Genomic DNA, 19,818 nt, shown 5'->3' with positions numbered 1-19,818 from the left:
AAAATACCCTATCAATATGTACTACATTTGTGAATATGTACATCCAAAAAAATCAATAAACTTTAAAAAAAAATCTTATAACCAAATATTGTTTAGAAATGCTTTTTTTTTTAAAGGAAAAAGAAATAATGTTTGTCTCTTGATTTGGCTAGAAGATTATAAATCTTCATTCTCATTTTTTGTGGAATAAATAATATACTGAAGAAGTAGAATTGCTGAGTAAAAGAGGGCAAGAAGCAAAAGGAATGATTATTATAATAAGGCAACTGCCAGGAAAAGCTTTTGTACCTTGATACTGTCTAAGTGCCTATAACCTAGAGAACTAAGGTATACATTTATAAACTAAGTAAAAAATAGAAAAATGTTTCCATTAAGAGAGAACAATTGTTATATAAAAAGAATATCACTTAAACACTATAACCATAGTAAAACTTGTGCTTAATTTTGGAAAAAATGATTAGTAGTAATTAAGAACATTTGAACATTCAGTCTAGAGATGACCAGATGGCTGGGCTGATAAAGATGCTTGCTGTGCAAGCCTAGAAACCTTAATTTGGACTTTGAAGTCCACATAAAGTTGAAAGGAAAGAGCTGACTTCACAAGGTTGTCCTCTGGCTTCCACTCATGCACTCTTTCCCAATGCACCATGCACACACACAATCCCAATAATAACACATGTCTTAAAGTCCAGTCAGTTAAGCTGTGTTCCTTTTTACAGCAATGGATTCCAGATCACTATTCTCAGATTGTGTGGTGCAAGGTGTTGTAACTTCACATCCCTGCTTCTTTCACTTTCATCTCTCCTGTTCTCTGTTACTGGCTTTCCTTCATTTTTAAAGAATAATTTATCTTATATTTATATTTTGCCTCCATGTATGTATATGTACCATGTGGAAGCCAGAAGAGGGGTGTCCAGTCCTCTGGAGTTGTAGACAGTTATAAGCCTGGGAATTGAATACAGGTCCTCCACAAGAGCAGCAAGTGCTCTTAGACCCTAAGCCACCTCCTGACTCTTGTACTTGCTTCTTCCTTTATGCTCCTCTGCCAGCTTTACTTGTGCCTGTTGCTGTTGCACATAATCTTCACCCAGTCTGCCATTGTTGTGCTGATAAAATGAACTTGAAAGAGTGAAGGAGTGAGGATAACACATGTGGCAGTTTCCTGTTTCTACTTACCCAATGGGGTTTTTAACTTCTTTATCTTTGTCTTTTTTTTTTAAATAAAGATGTATTTATTATTATACATAAGTACACTGTAGCTGTCTTCAGACGCACCAGAAGAGGATGTCAGATCTCATTACAGGTGGTTGTGAGCCACCATGTGGTTGCTGGGATTCGAACTCAGGACCTTCGGAAGAGCAATCAGTGCTCTTACCCCCTGAGCCATCTCACCAGCCCCTATCTTTGTCTTTGTTTTTTTCCCCATGTGTCAGTTAGACTCGAGACAACTATTTAACTTGAGGGATATATATTTTTAGATTAGTTTAGGAAATAAATAGGCATTAATACTACATTCAGGTAGAGAACTCTATGTTGATAGAACAACGTTTGATAGCAGAATTCATAGCTTGAGTAGAATTTCAAAGAGTATTTTCAACTCTTGGTATTGGTAGTCTTTTCCAAAATTGTACAATTGAAGACTTAACCAGCACTATGATAATATAATTGCACATGACCTTAGGGGAGATATGTCTGGATTTCATTGAGCTTTTTTTCCCCTATTCAAGCAGAAGACAGGAGAACATGGTAAGGTGATGACAGGTGTATACCTTCCTTCCACAAGAATAAAATATGAAGTGATTGGCCTTGATTTTTCCTGCTTGTTTACTGTAATTTTCAGCCTATCACTGGGATTGCTTTTTTGAAGGCTCAATTAAATTCAGTTTTATTTTTTCAAATAGGTTGAAACATTAGAAGGTACTTGGCTGGTTCTTCAAAACCTTAATGCTGCACCCTGATTCCTAGCAGATCCATCCTATTGTTTATGTTCCTGTGGGGTTATCCCAGATCTAATGAATTGTGACTGCTAGAAGTTGGTTTTCTTCATTTCAGGCTATGGTTAGCATGGTGAATTTTCTTCAGATAGTTTTCATTATCATTCTGTATATTTACCATAAAAGGACAAGAACATCCAAATTACAAACCTAATTAAGTTTATTACTCATGAGAAAATGTGTTAAGATACGTGTCTTTGTAAGGTAGTAGCTGTTTTTAATTAGAAACCACAACCTTGTCTATATGTAGACTGAATCCATCAGAACACTCTTTACAAGTACTTTACTGTAATTTTCACATAAAGTAGATGATTCAGACTCTGAACTAGTTCTCACAGTTTAACTGAGAGCTATGACAGATGTTGAGGAGGCTCTTAAACTGTTGAGTATAGGGCATACACTGACTTTGGGGATCTGAAAATCAAAAAGTGTATCACTGACATTCAAAAAGAAAATGTTTGTGCTGAAGTTTCCTAGTTGTGTGTCTTTAAATAAATAAGAGGCTGGTTTTCTGGTATATAGATTACCTCTTAAAGAATTTGCCTCCTAAAGCTGCCTTGAAAATGGTTTCCAAAAAGGATTTGCTGAGTTTCATAACTACGTAGGCTGTTAATGATTCAGTAGGCCCCCTCATTCTCCTCCTACCCCTTGTATTGAAAGCTCCTTCATAGCATCAAAGTGCCCTGAGTCATAATGGTTAAACTCTAAAGGAGAACTATCAAATGGAAAAATTCACCATGTGAAGTGATATTGTCAGGAAGCAGTTTTGAGTCAGAGATTCATTGATCACAGTGATAGAACCTAAAGATTGTGAGCTTCATTTAAATCTTTGAATGCACTTACATGAACATGTCTTTATTATAGGATTACAAATCCTGTAATAGTCTAATAAAACCTCCAAAGGTGTGTATTCCCTCCCTTTAAATTTTAATTAGTTTGGTTTTTATTATCTGTTACATAAAAAGAACATTTTACTGTATAAATACATTAAGGAGGAGAAACATTATATTGCTGGGTTAAAATCCCAGGCCCTAAAGTTGAGGGACCTAAGAATTCTGATTTGCTTATTTATTTTTGGCTGTGTTGTATTTCATTTAACCTACCTTAACCTTAGTTTCCTACCTTTACAAAATCACATACTCTTTGGTAGTTATGTTCTCCATGGAACCCCACATGGAAGCTACAAGGAATTGCTGATCACAAACCAGCTCCAGAAGGTTTTTGGCTTTTTGAGTCTGAATCTTCTCTGTATTACCTGGGATGGCTTTATGATCATCCTGCCTTAACTTCCTGAGTGCTGTGTTGGCATTAAAGAAGTGCACAGTGGTGCTCAAGCAGACTCCTTTCTTGATCTGTTTTATATAGTGTGGGCATTTTAGATGAAGTCTGTTTGTCATCTTCCAGCTTCAAGATTCCATGACTTCACATAGTTTGCCTATAGGATATCTTTCTTCTATACTGACTTGCTTCTATAGAGACAGTCTGCACTATTGTCTCTTTGCATTGATGAATCACCCTTGATATTATGTGAACTTAAGAATTCTTTATATTCAGGGATATCATTTAATGTTTTATAAAAGTATATTAAAGGATTGAAGAAAATTTACAGGGACACTTCAAATTCCAAAAGGAATAGAAACAAATTAAAATACTTAGCAATAATGTGATTTAAATTCATGTCAAGTTTTAAAGGCTCTCTAACATAAATCTCAGGTAAATCAAGTTCAGAATAATGCTTGTAGACAAACCATGAAACCAGAGATTAAAAGCTTGCTTTCAGGCCTGCAAGATGGCTCAGCAGGTAAGAGCACTGACTGCTCTTCTGAAGGTCCTGAGTTCAGATCCCAACAACTACATGGTGGCCCACAACCACCCGTAATGAGATCTGATGCCCTCTCTGGTGCGTCTGAAGACAGCTACAGTGAATTACGCCGGAGCGATTGGGGCTGGAGTGAGCGGGGCCATCCTGAGTTCAATTCCTAGTAGCCACATGATGGCTCACAGCATCTGTACAGCTACAGTGTACTCATACACATAATAAATAAAATTTTTTTTTTAAAAAAGCTTGCTTTCTAGCTCTGTGAACTGGCTTTTGACATGGTTGTCATTTTTATCTATTTAGTGGAACCATTACTTCTCAGATAGGAGATCATTCTCAGTAAATGTATCTGGGTAGAGCTGAAGTTCTTATTTGTTTACTTAGGATTTTTGAAACATGATTTTATTATGTAGTATCATAAGTTAGCTTTGAACTCATCTTGTCCTGTCTCAAACTTCCCAGATGTTGAGATTAGGTATGCTGCTACAGCGAGCCTTGTACCACATTTTACTTAACTAAGCAAGTAGTGATTCCAAGGCTATCTTGGTATGAAGAAGGGAACTCTCAAAGGCACTCTGTTTCTTTCTCTCTGGTTTTTCTATCATCACTAAACTGTGTTTGGAAGTCATTTCTAGATTCACTCCCCGTTTTTCAGTCTACTAGTTCCTTTCATTTTGGCCTTTTCCCCGGTCTGGGTAATCTTCACTATGGAGAGAAGCTTTGCTGAGAGGAAAACTGAACACACTTTCCTCAGGATTAACAGCTCTGTCCCATTACCTGGGCAGATGACAGTTTTTACTTAACCTCTCAAGGACCTAAACACCTTCCTGCTGGCATGGCAAAGGATAAAGTACTCTGCTCAGTCCACAGCACAGAGCAAACAAAGTACATGTCCAGAAATTAAAAGTGATTTTTACTACTCTTATCAGCATCCTGCTCTGATTATTTTTGTCTGATGTCACTGATTCTAGTTAGCCACGTATTTCTCATGCATCTTCCATATTGCTATCAGTTATCTTCCTTTGAATCAAGAAAGTGCTTTGTAAGCATTGTGTATATAGTGAAAGAACAAACTGAGGCATTTTTTTCTGAATGAAAATCACAAAATAGGGAGAGAGATATTAAAAGCAATTAAATATACAGATCAATACAGAGCAAAGTGCTATGAGAGAACAGCAGAGGGAACCCATGTTCCATTGGATAATAAGAGAGAGCTTTCTGAGGAATTTCATCTGTAAGCTGTCACCAGTTAGTTTGAGCTAGAGCAGTATTGTTCAGGCTTGGAGTATGGCATGAGCAGAGACCTGGTAGTGTGTTCTGAGACTGCTTCAGAAGTCAAACAGTGGCATAATGGTAGGGTGGGATCCAAAAGATTACAGAGAAAGAAGTACCAAGGACATCGGATTTCTGATATGAGCCATTAACTAGGTTAGTTTTTGTAATGGTACCATTTACTGAGCTGAAGGCTCTGCAGTGGGCCAGTTGGGGCCAGAGGATGATCCCTTGAGGTTATCAGTTGAGAATTTGACCAAATAAAACCTAGTTTTGTCAGCCCCCTGCATTGTGTTCCTATCTCCTGGTATGTCTGTCCAAGTGCATCGCCTTGGCTTACAGAGTCTGTATGGCTTGCTCTAACCTGACTTGCTAGCTTTGCTGTTTCCCCTTCATCTTCATGCTTGAATTAGTTTCTTTTCTGTTGCCATGATAAAACACTGACTTTAACTCAGCATCTTAAAGAAAAAAGAGTTTATTTTGGCTTATTGTTTCAAGGAAATAGAGTCCATCATGGTGGGGACAGCATGTCTTGTGAACAGGAGCTGGCTGGTCACATTTTACACATACACACACAGGAAACGAGAGAACAGGAAGTAGAGTAAAGCTATAAACTCTCAAAATCTGCCCCCAGTGACTTACAGTGCCATCAACTGGGGTCCAAGTGTTCAGATATTTATTAGCCTATGAGGAACATGTCTCTTTGAAACCACCACAGTGCTTAAACCATAAAAAAAATTCTTATTCTTTGCCAAAAGAGTTTTGAGCCTCTGCATAGGTTTGTCCCTTTGTTTGAAATAAATGCCTTTGCCTGAGCCTTTCCATTAGTTGGACATTTGGTATATTCTACAGAGAATCTTCTTCAAGTTTAGGGTATCAGGTCTCTTTACTGTTTGGTTAATGTCTTTGTGATAGTGCTTATGTAAAACACCCCTCCCTTTCATCCTCCTTTCTTCCCTCTCTTCTTCCTTCTCCTCCCCTCCTCTTCATCTTTTGTAGCCCAGGCTGGCCTCTAGGATGATCTTGAACTTTTTTTTTCTTGGTTCTTTGAGACAGGGTTTCTCTGTGTAGCCCTGGCTGTCCTGGAACTCACTCTGTAGACCAGGCTAGTCTCAAACTCAGAAATCCCCCTGCCACCGCCTCCCAAGTGCTGGGATTAAAGACCCACTTCAGAAGTGCTACAGCTACAGGCAGCAGCACCAACTCAGGACTTAATGCAGGCTAAAAGCACTCAGCAGCTGAGCTACACCCCAGCCCTGGGATTCTCTTTTAACTCATCTGGATTCACTCTAGAGGGTATAAGCTGTATGCATAGAGATCTAAATTTATTGTGTTTTGTTTCTAGAGCCTAGAGATTCAGGGCTAGAGACTCAGAAAATCCAGTGAGTGGGTGGTATTATTATTATTATTATTATTATTATTATTATTATTATTATTATTATTATTATTATACCAGTCAAACCTAAACCTCTATACTCTAAACCTGGATGAATGTTCTTTGTTCCCATGAGGCCCAAGCACTATTTTACCAGATTATAGCTTTATAAGGGTAAGGATGGAGTCTTAGTTTTGTTGTTTCCCTGGTGCATAATACAACATTTTGCAGGGGTTTTTTGTTTTGTTTTGTTTTCTTGCTTTGTTTTTTCGGTGTGTGTGTGTTTGTGTGCTTGTGTGTGTGCGTTTTACGGGCATCTTACTATTTAACCCAGGTTAGCCTTAAACTTGTCTCAACCTCCTGAGTTCTAGAATTACAAAATTATAAGCACATAGGTGCTTAACTTGCAGTTAGGAAGTTTTTCATTATTAGATCATAGTTTTACTGTTGAATGCTTACGCACAATGTCTTTTATACATAGTGGTATTGGTGACTTGCAGTGGAACAAAGTTTGAATGTAATAACATGTCTTAGATGTTTGCAAGATATATTAACTTTTTTCATATGTGTCATGTGTGTCTATTGCTGCAACAAAACACCATGACCAAAAAGCAAGATGGGTAGGAAATGATTTATTCTGTGTTCACGTCTACTTTTCTAGTTCTCACCAAAGGAAGTCAGGGCAGGAACTCAATCAGTGCAGGATCCTGGAGGCAGGCGCTCATGCAGAGGCTATGGAGGGGTGTGACTTACTTCACATGGCTTATTTAACCTGCTTTTTTATAGAACCCAGGGCCACTAGCCCAGGGATAGCACCACCTACCATGGGCTAGGCTCTCCACACTGTTAATTGAGAAAATGCCTTACAGCTAGATCTCTGGAGACATTTTTCTCAACTGAGGCTTCTTTGATGACTCTACCTTGTGTCAAGTTGACACACAAAACTAGCCAATGCAGCATGTATCAGTGTTTTGTCTGCTTGCACATGTGGGCACCACATACGTGCCTACTGCCTGTAGAAGCCAGAAAAAAGTGTTGGATCCTCTGGAACTGAAGCCATAGATAATTGTGAGTCTCTTTAAGTGCTACAATATGAACCCAGGTCCTCTGCAAGAGCCACAAGCTCTCTTGCCCACTGAGCCATCACTCTAGTTTCTCAAACACTTGCTTTCTACTCTTGATTATGTGCTGCATAATGATGCTAATAATACTGATCTCAGCAGTCCTTTGGAAATCTGTGAAGATCACTGACTTCATCAGCTCCATGTTATTGTTGATTCATTGTCTTAGGACTGCAGCCACCATAGTTTTAGGCCCTCCCCCTTTCTCTCCTGTCCTCTCTATACTCTTTCCCTAGGTAAGGAAATTCTATCTGTATTGTAAACATTTTTAGGTTTATATTCTAGTGCATATCTCTCCTCCAGGCTCCAGAGTTATATATGCATTTGTTTCTAACTCTTTGTCATGGTTATTTGAAAAGTGTTTTAAATTACCATGCTTTGGACCTGTAAGAATTTCCAGCATTTTCTCCCTCTTCAAGTAATTTTTTTCAGTAGAAAATACTTTCTATATTAATTATTTTAAAGCAATTAGTAATATAAAGATTCTAGTAAATAGAAACTTTTTCAAAAGAGCACTAATCATTAAGCTGTCATACTACTACTATATTCTAGGTGTTTAATATCTTGTAACAATACTTTGAAATTGAGTAATATTGTAGGATATAATGGTTGCGAATATAGGGTCTTGGCCAAATTTCTCATGGTCTAATCCTAAATGTCACTTTATGTGTATAAATATTTTTCCTGCATGTATATCTGTGTACCATGTACATGTGTTACCTACAGAAGTCAAAAGAAGGTATCAAGTCTTCAGGAGATGGAATTCCAGACAGTTGTGAGCCACCATATAGCTACTCAGAATAAAACCTGGGTCCTCTGGAAGAGCAACCTGTGCTCTTAATCACTGAAGCATCTCTCCAACTTTCTTAAGTGTCGAATATTTTAGTTTTGTAACCTCAGGTAGTTAAATGACCTGATTAGAGTCTTGATTTCTTTATATACAAAATAACAGATAATACTACTTTTTATTATTTACTGACTAAGAACATTAAGAGTAAAAGAATTAACATGTAAAATTCTGATAACTTGGCATTTATGATACAGCCTAGAATATGCTAGTTATTTTTATTATGATCTCAAGTTTACAAAAAGGAAATTGATCCTCAGTGAAAGCTAGTCCAAGTCATACAGAAACTAAATGTCAGTGTCAGCGGTCAGACATAAGACAGTGTGGGTCCTGGACTCTTTAATATGACTATCTTAGTTCATCCTAAGTGATAACTTAGCTCATCCACTTGTACATGGCCTCCCTATGATGAGAAGAGTATGGTGACTCACTCAGGGGTGCGCACCTGGTACTTTAAGATGGAGATGCTTTAAATGCACATATAAGATCTTACCTTGTGTGATTTGGGAAGCACAGTGCACACCATAGTTCCTTCTTACTCTGTGCATTGTTTACTTTTCTCTCTTTTAAGTTTAGATTGCCAAAACTCTAGAAAGTGTAGCTGCTATAGTTTCACAGTATTATATAGTGACTTCAGTTGTGACTTACGTTGTTGAGCCTTTTGCTAACGATTTTTAGGACATCTTGGGCACTCAGTAACAAGACATAATACCCGTGTGCATAAAATCAAGGATTTTTATTTTATGTTTAACAGTTTTCTCTTGAAATTATGAAATGATTTGCCTGATTGTTAGGGTGTTTTGTTGTTTTTATTTTAGTTTAAGTTTTTTTTTTTTTAACCCAGGGTTTTTTAAACTTTTTATTGATTCTTTACCCCAATCCCATTCATTTCCCCCTCCCCTCCACCCTTGCAACCTCCCCATCAAAATAAAACACAACCAAGCAAAAATAAAACAAAGCGTAGAAAACATCTCATTGGGGAAGTAGTGTGTCACAGTTTGTCCCAGAGAATTACCACTCTGTCTACATATCTTAATTTGCATATGTCATTGCAGTGAGTTCATTGGTCTGGTTCAAGGCCTCTGGCTTCTGTGACACCATCAGTACTGGAAACTCACTGGGACTCCTCTCAGACAGCCTGCTACTGCCCTGTGTCAAAGAGGGTATAGTGGAGTTTTTGCTATACCGCTTTGTGCTCCCAGCCATCTGCCCAGGAACTCTTTGGATTCCTGAATGAAAGGCACACACACATTATTTTATTTTTTAAATGCCTTAGCTAACTCAGTGACTGAGCACTCCTAAACCTTCCCCTGCTACCTCAGGCCCAGTTGGGGAAGTGGCCAGTGGCCATCCTCCCAGTTCTCACATGGCTGTTTGGCTTTCTTTCCTGAAGCTCCCACATTCCATCCTTCCTCCCAGACTCTCTCTTTTCTCCCCTGCGTCCTAGCCTGAGGAACTCGAAGGGTCCGTGTCTACCCCCACACCTCATGGCAGAAGAGTGGTGGGGTCAACTTTCCCTCACTCTTGCCCTCTGGGCTGGCTCACCTGTACCTCCTCCACCAGGGCTAGCTCTACTGTGCTGCCCAGGCAAGGTGCAGGGCCCACTTTGCATCTGGTGAGGGGCAGGGCCAGCTTACCCACTCTCATGACCCAGCTGCTTTTTACATTGGAACTTTGGTGTTAGTACTTTGATGCCTTTGTATTAAAATTTGTGTATTGTTGAATTTACTTAAGTTTACCATAAGTAAAAACATACGTGTTTACAACATAGCTAGTTTACCCCTTATTTTCCCTCCTATTACTTGTGACTTTTTTTATTGCCAGTTTCTTTATTCCTTTGTAGGAAAGAATTCTGTTTATTGATAATATGAGACAGAAAATACAAAGCCCCACGGCCTTGAAAGGAGGGCAGACATAGAAAACCCAGAACCATCTGTGAGGAAAAATGTTTCCATCTTTTCTAGGAACTGAATTCTATGATATTTTATGAATTCTAATATATTTACTCTAAGGAAAACAAACATACTTGAAATAGTTTTTGTATTAGTTAACCCCATTGTAATAAAAAAAAACTTATAGCTGAATTAAGTGGGATAGGAATGTATTGATTTGTATAAATTGGAGTTCCACCTGAAGCTCAAATAATGTTACCAACACTGTTTCTATTCATTAAAAAGTTTTATATGCTTTTCAATCACCTATACGCCTTACCCCCTCCTCTACTTTTTCCTACCAACTTAACATGTTCTCTTTCTTTTTATAAAATACTCACTGAATCCATTTAATGCTGCATGTATAGGCAAGGGTGTGAGGCCATTCACAAAAGCATACCTGAATCCCTGAAGAAAATCTCCCTTCCTCGGCAGCCATTCATTACCAGTATCTCCTCAGACAGGGTGAGAATTTATGAGCCCCACTCGATCTGTGTGGGATTTTGGCTGGATGGATCTTGTAGAGGTCTTATTCGTGAATCATTGGCACTATAAGTTGATGTTTTCAGTGGTCCTATCATGTCTGGCAAATACTGTTCCCTACAGATGCCACTCTTACACTCTTTCCACTACCTCTTCCATAAACCTTGGCAGAAGGTGTGATTTAGATGTCCCATATTGTAGCTGTCCAGCAGCCATGGTTGAACTGGGTACCTGAAGGGGAGGCTAGAAATGAAAAAGGATAGGGTGCGAGAGAAGGATGAAGCCAAGACAAAAATTTCTGATCAAGGCTAAAAGTTTAGTAGTCAGCACTGAGTTTATATAGGGAGAGACCACAAATCCATCCTTTGTTTCAGCTGGATTGAGTTGTGATGCAAGCTCAGCGGGCAGTCTACTCCTGTAGGAAACTGACTCAACCTGAGTCGTTTAGGTCCAACCGTGGCAAACACTTAAGGTTTATTTAGCCTAATCAAGGCTGGGGGAAGGGCACACCATATAGAGCGAGCTGAGTACTCCACAATTCCTTATCCTTTACATAGTAACTGGTTGTGTGTTTCTGTATTAAATGTTATCTACTCAAAAAAGAAGATGCCTCTGCAGACATTATAGGCTACCAAAAAACTCAGTGCGGTCCCATATACTGCCCTCAGACATGACAGGCTACTACTGTTGCTCTGTTAACTCTCTAGAAGTTGATGGTAAGACCCTATTGCTGAAGACAGGACATGGAAAAAACAAGCTAGTATTAACTTGGAAGCTTCAGTGCCACTGGCTAGCGTTCAAATGGTGCTAGCAGGTTTCTTTGCATGCTACCAAGGGAGAAGAGTCTTGTGTGAGCTACAGCGGACCTGGCAGCTAAGTCACTGAATAACTAACCTGGCAAGATAGATGCGCTGATGTAATAGTGGAATGGTGTTATGGGAGCAACCAACAATTTTCTGCTTGGATTTAAAACCTGATCTTCAGGGATCAGTAGTGTGTCCATTTAGTGTTTGTATAGGTCTTGTGTTTTTACAAAATTTGAATGCTTTGTTTGAAGTGGGTTTAAGTGCTTAGTGTTAGAAATTTTAAAGGTAAATTTGATGAAGAACACTTTTAATATCATAAAAGAAAATATATTTCATAAAGTCTTAAAAATTCAAGTCTCCAAATACAATCATTTTTATAGTCATTAAGAACAGTAGACAAAAACTTTTTAAATATGTTTCAGTTATAGCTTATTGAGTAGGAAAAGAGCCAAATTAAACAAATAAGATCTCCATATTTATGGCATTCTGTACCTAGGAGTTTTGAATTGCCAGGTAAAAGTTCTTCCATTTATGTTTCTTTGCAGAAGATTGTTCTGACTGTAAGTTAATGATTTTTACAATTTATTGCTGTCTAAAAATTTCCCTTGACTTCACATTTTGTTCTAGATGTCTTGGTTTCTTTCTTGCTCCACCCACACAAGTGAAGCAAGAGTTTTGAAGTGACACTGAATTTAAGAACCCTGGCTTTTTTTCAAAACAAACTAACTTTTAAAAATATGACTGCTTTTTATTGAAACCAAAAAAGGAAAGACTTTGGCAAGTGTTCACTAAATGTGTGAATAACCTAATTGATTTTACTGCAGTGAATAGGAAGTTTTGCTGTTTGTCCTTGTAGATACTTGGCTCAGTAATTACAGAATAGTGAGAGACCAATTAATCTGTGATGATAAGTTATAGATGCAAATTCATCAGTTTCATGCTATTTTATATCCATGTTTCTTTCCTTCAGAGAGGAAGGGCAATATGGTAATTAGGATCTTGTTATTCTGTTATGAAAATAATCATATAAACTTATTTAAACTCAATGTTTTGATGAGTTTAATATGTGAAAATATCAAGAGATTCTTGCTGAGGATTCTGAGGTGCATGAAATTTAAATAATATTGAACACATTTTAAAATGTAAAGTTTAAACATACCATTATATAGTCTTCAGTAAAACTCTAGTAAAAGGCCAAGAAATCATAATTAATGCAAAAAAGTAGATAAACACAGATCAAAGTATACACTTAAAAACTCACTACAGGGCTGTTGAGATGGCTCAGCGGTAAGAGCACTGACTGCTCTTCCGAAGGTCACAGAGTTCAGATCCCAGCAACCACATGGTGGCTCACAACCACCACCTGTAATGAGATCAGACGCCCTCTTCTGATGCATCAGAAGACAGATACAGTGAATTGTGGGGTTGGAGCGAGCAGGCCAGAGTGAGCAGGGCAGAGAGCAGCCACACATATGATGGCTCAATGCCATCTGTACAACTACAGTGTACTCGTACACATAAAAAACAAAACAAAACAAATCTCACTACAGGTGTCACAGTATTCTAACTAAATCTTTAATTCAAGTTACTAACTCAGGTTAAAATATAGTATTTTAGGAAAGAATTTGAGAGCCAGTAAGGAAAAAAAAAAACAAAAACACAAAAACCTGTCTGTGGTGCCAGAATGAGGAGAAACAACTGCTGGTGGGCAGCTAACCCATCACACTTTTAAAGCATGTCTGCAGATCTGAACGCTTAGACTAAAGACTGGTCACTTTTAAGGCCATTATTAAATGGCTAAAAATAGGAAATCACAGAAAAATTCTAGAAGAAAAACTTTCTTACCTAGTTTTAGTAGCTCATACAAGGTAAGAGCACTTCACATTAATCTGTCAAAACAAAAGTACTGCCAGGCGTTGGTGGCGCACACCTTTAGTCCCAGCACTTGGGAGGCAGAGGAGGTGGATTTCTGAGTTCAAGGCCAGCCTGGTCTACAGAGTGAGTTCCAAGACAGCCAGGGCTACACAGAGAAACCCTGTCTCGAAAAAACAACAACAACAACAACAACAAACTAAAGTACTGGAACCATAGTAGGCACTCTGAAAATATTTACTGAGCTAACCTGACTCTTAAGATAGGTTTTGACTGGGCTTTTAATAGCACTGCCCATCTCCTTGTATCTCAGTTTTGATATAAATATACTCTGATTTGAGAATGAAAAAAACTGGTTGGTATTACTTATCAAATTTTGGTCAAAACAAAAATTACTAAGAGGGAACTTAATTTAGAGTTTATTCTTTTTGAATATCTAAACTATAAAAATGTGACTCTAAACTTTATGAATGAAATTCATGTATTTAATGCCTGAATTATAAAATAAGGTAGAGAACTGGTTTGAAAACAAGAAATACATATGCCTTCCAGTGTAGTTAAAGGAAGCTAAATTTCGTCTCTCAAATGTTGTTACCAGAAGCAAGTCTAGATCTCTTAGGTTAATGACATTTACAAGTACAGTAATCTTTTACAACAATAATAAGAGCTATTCTAAGCAAAAATAAAAATACAGTGACACAGTCAACAACGGCACTGGGAAGTGTAGGGAGGGGTAGTTAAAATGCCGCTCAGTGGACTATATACATATATATAATATACATATATGTATATGTATATTATAATATATATATTCCTCTGGGGGGAAAATGTGGGGGGGGGAGGGAGAGTGAAACAGGGTTTCTCTGTGTAGCCCTTGCTGTTCTGGGAACTCACTTTGTAGAACAGGTTGTCCTCAAACTCAGGGGATTCACCTACCTCTCCCTCTGTGCCTTGCAAGTGCTGGGTTAAAGGCATGTCCATGCTATCATGCTAGGTTTAATGGATATAATTTTTAATGCAACAATATTTTCTAGAAGATATTTCATTTTAAATCACACTTATTTGAATTAAAAGCCTGAGTCACAATTGACTATAAACACTGCTATGATCCATTGACAGTAAATTTTTCAGAAGTTTTCAAATAAGATCTGAATGGCTTAGAATTTGATGAATTTGGTGCCTTTTCCTCCTGGCCCTTTTTGTTATTTACTAAATTAGTCTTTCAAGAAATAATATACTTTAAAGGGTATATATTTTTCAGGTCTTGATATCAAATATGGTACTTTATTTTGCAGATTTTAAAATTGAATAACTGTTGATGAATAATTAATTTTGCTCCAAATTACCTCGTTTTCTCCATCTCTGTAAATAAACTCATGCTTGACCAATTTCTCCTGGTTCTCAGTACCTAAAATTATAAATTGCCTTTTGTGACTTTTAGTTTATAGCTTCTATCATGCAGTCTGTCTAAATGCACATATAGCATGCTTTTCACTCCATCACCGGGAATCATTTGAACCCTTTTGATCTCTCAGGTGGTTGCTGTCAAAATGGCAAAAAACAAAACAAAACAAAACAAAAAGACCAACTTGCCACAGTCAGTAACAAACAGACTAAAAGTTTTAACTAATGTTGTTTTGTCTGAGACAATATTATTTTACATCATATTTTTAGTCTCAGTAGCTTAGTAAGTTTGTTGTTAGTTTATTTGTGCAGAGTATAAAGTTACAGCATATGCTTATTTTTTTCTTCTGTAGCTGTCTTCAGACACACCAGAAGAGGGCATCAGATCTCATTATAAATAGTTGTGAGCCACTATGTGGTTGCTGGGAAATGAGCTTAGGACCTCTGGAAGAGCAGTCAGTGCTCTTAACTGCTGAGCCATCTCTCCAGCCCATTACAGCATTTGCTTAAATCTAGTCCTCAACTTTTACTAACTACTTTCTAAATTAACATGAGCAATTTAATAGCCTAATTTCTGTCTGTCATGGACAGTTATAAAGATTAATTTTAACATATATGGAGTTTTTAATGCCTGCTATGTATGTTTGCTTTCTTTCTGAAGCCTTAAAGATTGAGTGACATTCAATTTCTGTTCTGATTCTTAGGATTCACAATACCAGGCAATTTTTACCCTCCAGGTGTATCTCATTTACTTACACATCTTGTGTGTGTGCTTTCTAATAGTCTTCAAGGACTAACATGGCCCTTGGTTTCTGCTTGTTTTTTATTGATCTTTTAGCCAAATCTGTACTCCAGGAAACCTAATAACTTACTCTTGCCTAAACACACAAAATGGTTTTTCTGTCTTGATGGTAGTTTCTTCCACTTAAAAGTGCTTTCCCCACTATCTTCCAGGGTCCAATTCGAATACCCCTCTTAAAATGAAGCTTTCCCAGAACTACTTTTCTTTGACATCATATAGTATTTACTATTAAGGAACACTAATATTGTATCTGGGGGTAGGCCAGATGACTCAGTGGGTAAAGGTGCTTTCTACTAAGACTCAAGACCTGAGTTCTATCCCCAGGAAGAAAAGAATTGACTCTTCTAGGTGGTCCTCTGACCTCCACACATGCTCATGACATAAATGTCTCCTCTATACAATAAATTATTTAAGTATTGTATGTCTTCTGCTCATTTGGTTTGGGCTAATTGAGATAGCTTTTTTCCATAACCATGTTAATTAACTTTTTTGCTTTAGTTTAAATACTCTGGCAGCTTCTGGTTGTATAGTAAATAGTATTTGTTGAGTTAGTGATTACATTAATGAAAACTCTACATGGAAAAAATTACAAGAAGAGATGCCACATTCCATAATTTGGAGGTTACTCCAACATCCAGGCTAATTAAAGTGAAGGGAGAAGCCAGAACTGTTAATAGAAGTCATAGTAAGAATTTATTGGAAAGTACTAACTTAAAATCTTAGAAGGGGGCTGATTTATATCTTCCAGTGGTAGAGGACAGTCAACTAGTAACCTTGAAATACTAATTATCAGAGGACTTTGATTTTTAGTGATCTAGCCAAATAAGAATATCACTAAAAGTAGATAGGTGGGCATATAATTAACGGGACTGTTTATGCTTTGGATTTAATACCAGATTCATGGCTTGATATCTTTGTTTTAAGACATATTGGTCCTTAGCACCTTTCACACCCAGGAGTTTACCTCAGTTTCCCTTAATAAACTTACATTTGTCCTACTTTAAAAGGGTGTGGGGATTAAGTCAAATAAAATTGACCGTGGGTTTACATTAAGCTGTTTATTTGACTATTCAACCTAATTTGATACTATGGCTATAAAATGCTACAAGTATGTTGAGTGCTTAATACCAAGCAGGGTTCCTGGCATAGAGCTAAAACTAGCCTTTGTTATTCATAATATGAGTCCCTTCTAATCAACCTTGAAGTCTTGTACTTGACTTAGAATGGAATCCCTAATTAACCTTAGGATTGGACTGGTCACCAGAAAGACCAAGTGACTAGAAAGTGCAAAGACTGGGTTTGGATCATTGAACACATTTGAGTCCTGGGAGTGGCATCCCTGGACAGGGCAGTGCAAGCTCCCCTTCATACTGTCACTCTAAATGCCTTGTCCTTACGTTTGACTGTCTGTACGTGTTACTGTTTGCTTGCTTGCTTGTTTGTTTGCATATTTTTTTTAGTTTTAAAAATAGGCTCTTGGGTTCAGTTGATCAGTCTTCCTGCTTCAGACTCCTAAGTAGCTGTCTTGGACTTGTCTTTAGGAAACATTGTTTTGTTTTGTGAGTTCTTCTGCAAACTGTACTAATAGATTATGGAACCCAAGGAAGGGGTAAAGGAGCCCTTTAGCTTATATCCAGTAGGTCAGAACTACAGGTTTTCTGGGGCTTCTATTGCTTGTTTGTGACAGTCTCACTGTAATCCTGCTGTCCCAGCTTCCTTCTGTCAGTTTGTGTCTAGATGACACAATTGCGGATAGTACTATGAGACTGAGCCTTTAGGTTGTGACTTTATTTGTTGACTGGCTTAATTGTTATCTAGTTATCCTGTTATTTTGTTAATTTTTTATCTAGTGTTTCATTTAGTTGTTGACCCGTTATTCTCACAGCTGTATGGAGGTCTAATTTACATACTTTTCAATTTACCTACTTGGAGTGTAGTCTTAAAACCATCATTGAAATTTTAGAATACTTATATCATGTGAAATAAATGTTCTTTAGTTGTCACTCTCATCTTCTATTTGTATTACACACAGAAAGAGAGGAAAGGAAGGGGAGGGGAAGCAAGGGAAGAACAGAGAAAGAGACTGAGAGAGAGATGTAAACAATCAATCCACTTACCAACCCATTCTCTCTGTCTCTGCTTGTTCTGGACAATACCTGTAAGTACAGTCATAGAGAAAATGTGTGCTTCTAAAGACTGACTACTTTCACTTAGCTAATTGTTTTGAAAGTCCATTCATGGTGCAGCATATCCAGGACTGTTTTCATGGGCCACTAATGTAATGCTTCATTATATGGGTGTGTACATTTTACTTATTTATAAATTGATAGACATTTGGTCTGTTTCCACTGTGGGACAATTATGAATATTTCCAATTTCAGGCAATGCTGTAAACATTGATGCAGTTTTTATGTAGACTTAGGTTTTCATTTATCTTGTGTTTATGCCTAGAGATTACGTTGTTTAGTCATGTGATAACTTTATATTTACGAAAGTATTTTCCAAAGTGACTGCCCCATGTCTTTTCCCACTAACAGCAATTAAAGGTTTTCATTTTTCAGTAGTCTTACCTGGCTTTTATTATTACTATTACTATGATTATTGCTGTCCTATACTATATAAGGGAAAATAATATCTTGTAGTTTTGATTTCTTACAATATTAAGCATCTTTTTGTTTATGTTCTTTGAAGAAACAGATGTTTGTACCTTACCTTTTTTAATCTGGGTTATTGCATTATTCTTCAGCTTTAACACTTCTTTATATATTAAGATTACAAGCCTTTTATCAGATATATGATTGAAAATTACTTTTTCCCATTCTGTGTATTAGCTATGGCAGTACTTTTGAAACCTAGATTTCTGTGTGTGTGTTCGAGGAGACTTTCAAATAAGCAGAACACACAAAGTAGGTGTCTGAATAATCGGTTTATGCTGTGTCTGGTGTACAAAACAAACAAAAAGTCTCAAGACTGGGGAAATAGCTTAGAGGATTTATAAAGTACTTGCTGTACAAACACATGATATGAATTTGGATTCCTAGCATGCACATCAAAGCTAGACATAACACATAGTTGTAACAAGCACTGGGGAGATTGGGTGGGAAAGATGGGCTTGCTGGCAACCCAGTCTAGCAGAAACAGCTAGCTCCAGGTCAGTCTCAAAACATAAAGTGGGGAACTATAGAGGACGATATCTGACGTTGATCTCTGTAGGCGCATACACCTCACCCCCAACCCTCACATGTACATAGAAAGGAAAAAACATGTCTCAGTGGTGCCTGTCATCAAGTTTTTGCCTAATTTTCTCTTTGTGATATAACTTCAAACAAATTAGGCTGGAAAGGTAGTTTATCAGCTAAGAGTACCTGCTGCTGTTGCAGAGGACTGTGCTTGGTTCCCAGCATCCATATGGTGGCTCACACTGTTCTGTCACTCCAGTTCCTGGGGATATGACACCCTCTTCTGGCCTCCTTGGGCACCAGGCATGCACATAGTACATATACATACATAAATGCAGGCCAACATAAAATAAAAAGTAAACCTTTAAAAAATTTTAACAAATATAGTAAAGAGTAATACTAAATATTTTACTATCTTGTTTAATACTACATAGTGCATTGTAGTTGCTTGTTGGCTGATGGCTTTGTTCTCTTTGCTCTTTAGTGTTTGGAATGTTTCCTACAAATAAGTTCTGACATGGGAATCCTGTGTTTCCTTGGTTAGATTAAGTACTTAGCACTCCAACCTTCATCAAATAACTTGACCTTACACATGTACATACAGACTTTTCTCATCTATAAAAGAGCAGACTTGAAAGGAACAAATTGAACCGTATACTCATTGAAGTTCTTTTCAGCTTCAAAATACAGTTTCACTAATTACTTTTTTCTTCTTATTGCTCCTAACCAGGAAGAATTATGCTTTGTTAACAAAACTTGGACTTACTGAACAATTTCTCAGAAATTGGAGTTACATTGATTTGGCAAGTTAAAAACTGGACATAACCATATAGCCTATTAAAAACAAACACACGCCGGGCGGTGGTGGCGCACGCCTTTAATCCCAGCACTTGGGGGGCAGAGGCAGGTGGAT

At 37.5% G+C, this 19,818-nt stretch overlaps 1 protein-coding gene across 2 annotated transcripts in view; it reads left to right on the top strand.

The window, feature by feature from the left end:
- Peli1 (pellino E3 ubiquitin protein ligase 1) overlaps positions 1-19,818 on the top strand; it is a 67,414-nt gene that overhangs the window by 12,518 nt on the left and 35,078 nt on the right. The window lies entirely within an intron of this gene.

This window comes from Mastomys coucha, unplaced genomic scaffold, assembly GCF_008632895.1.
Source record: "Mastomys coucha isolate ucsf_1 unplaced genomic scaffold, UCSF_Mcou_1 pScaffold22, whole genome shotgun sequence".
Lineage (NCBI taxonomy): Eukaryota > Metazoa > Chordata > Mammalia > Rodentia > Muridae > Mastomys > Mastomys coucha.
The sequence above is the reverse complement of the archived record's forward strand: the minus strand, read 5'-3'. Positions and strand labels throughout refer to the sequence as shown.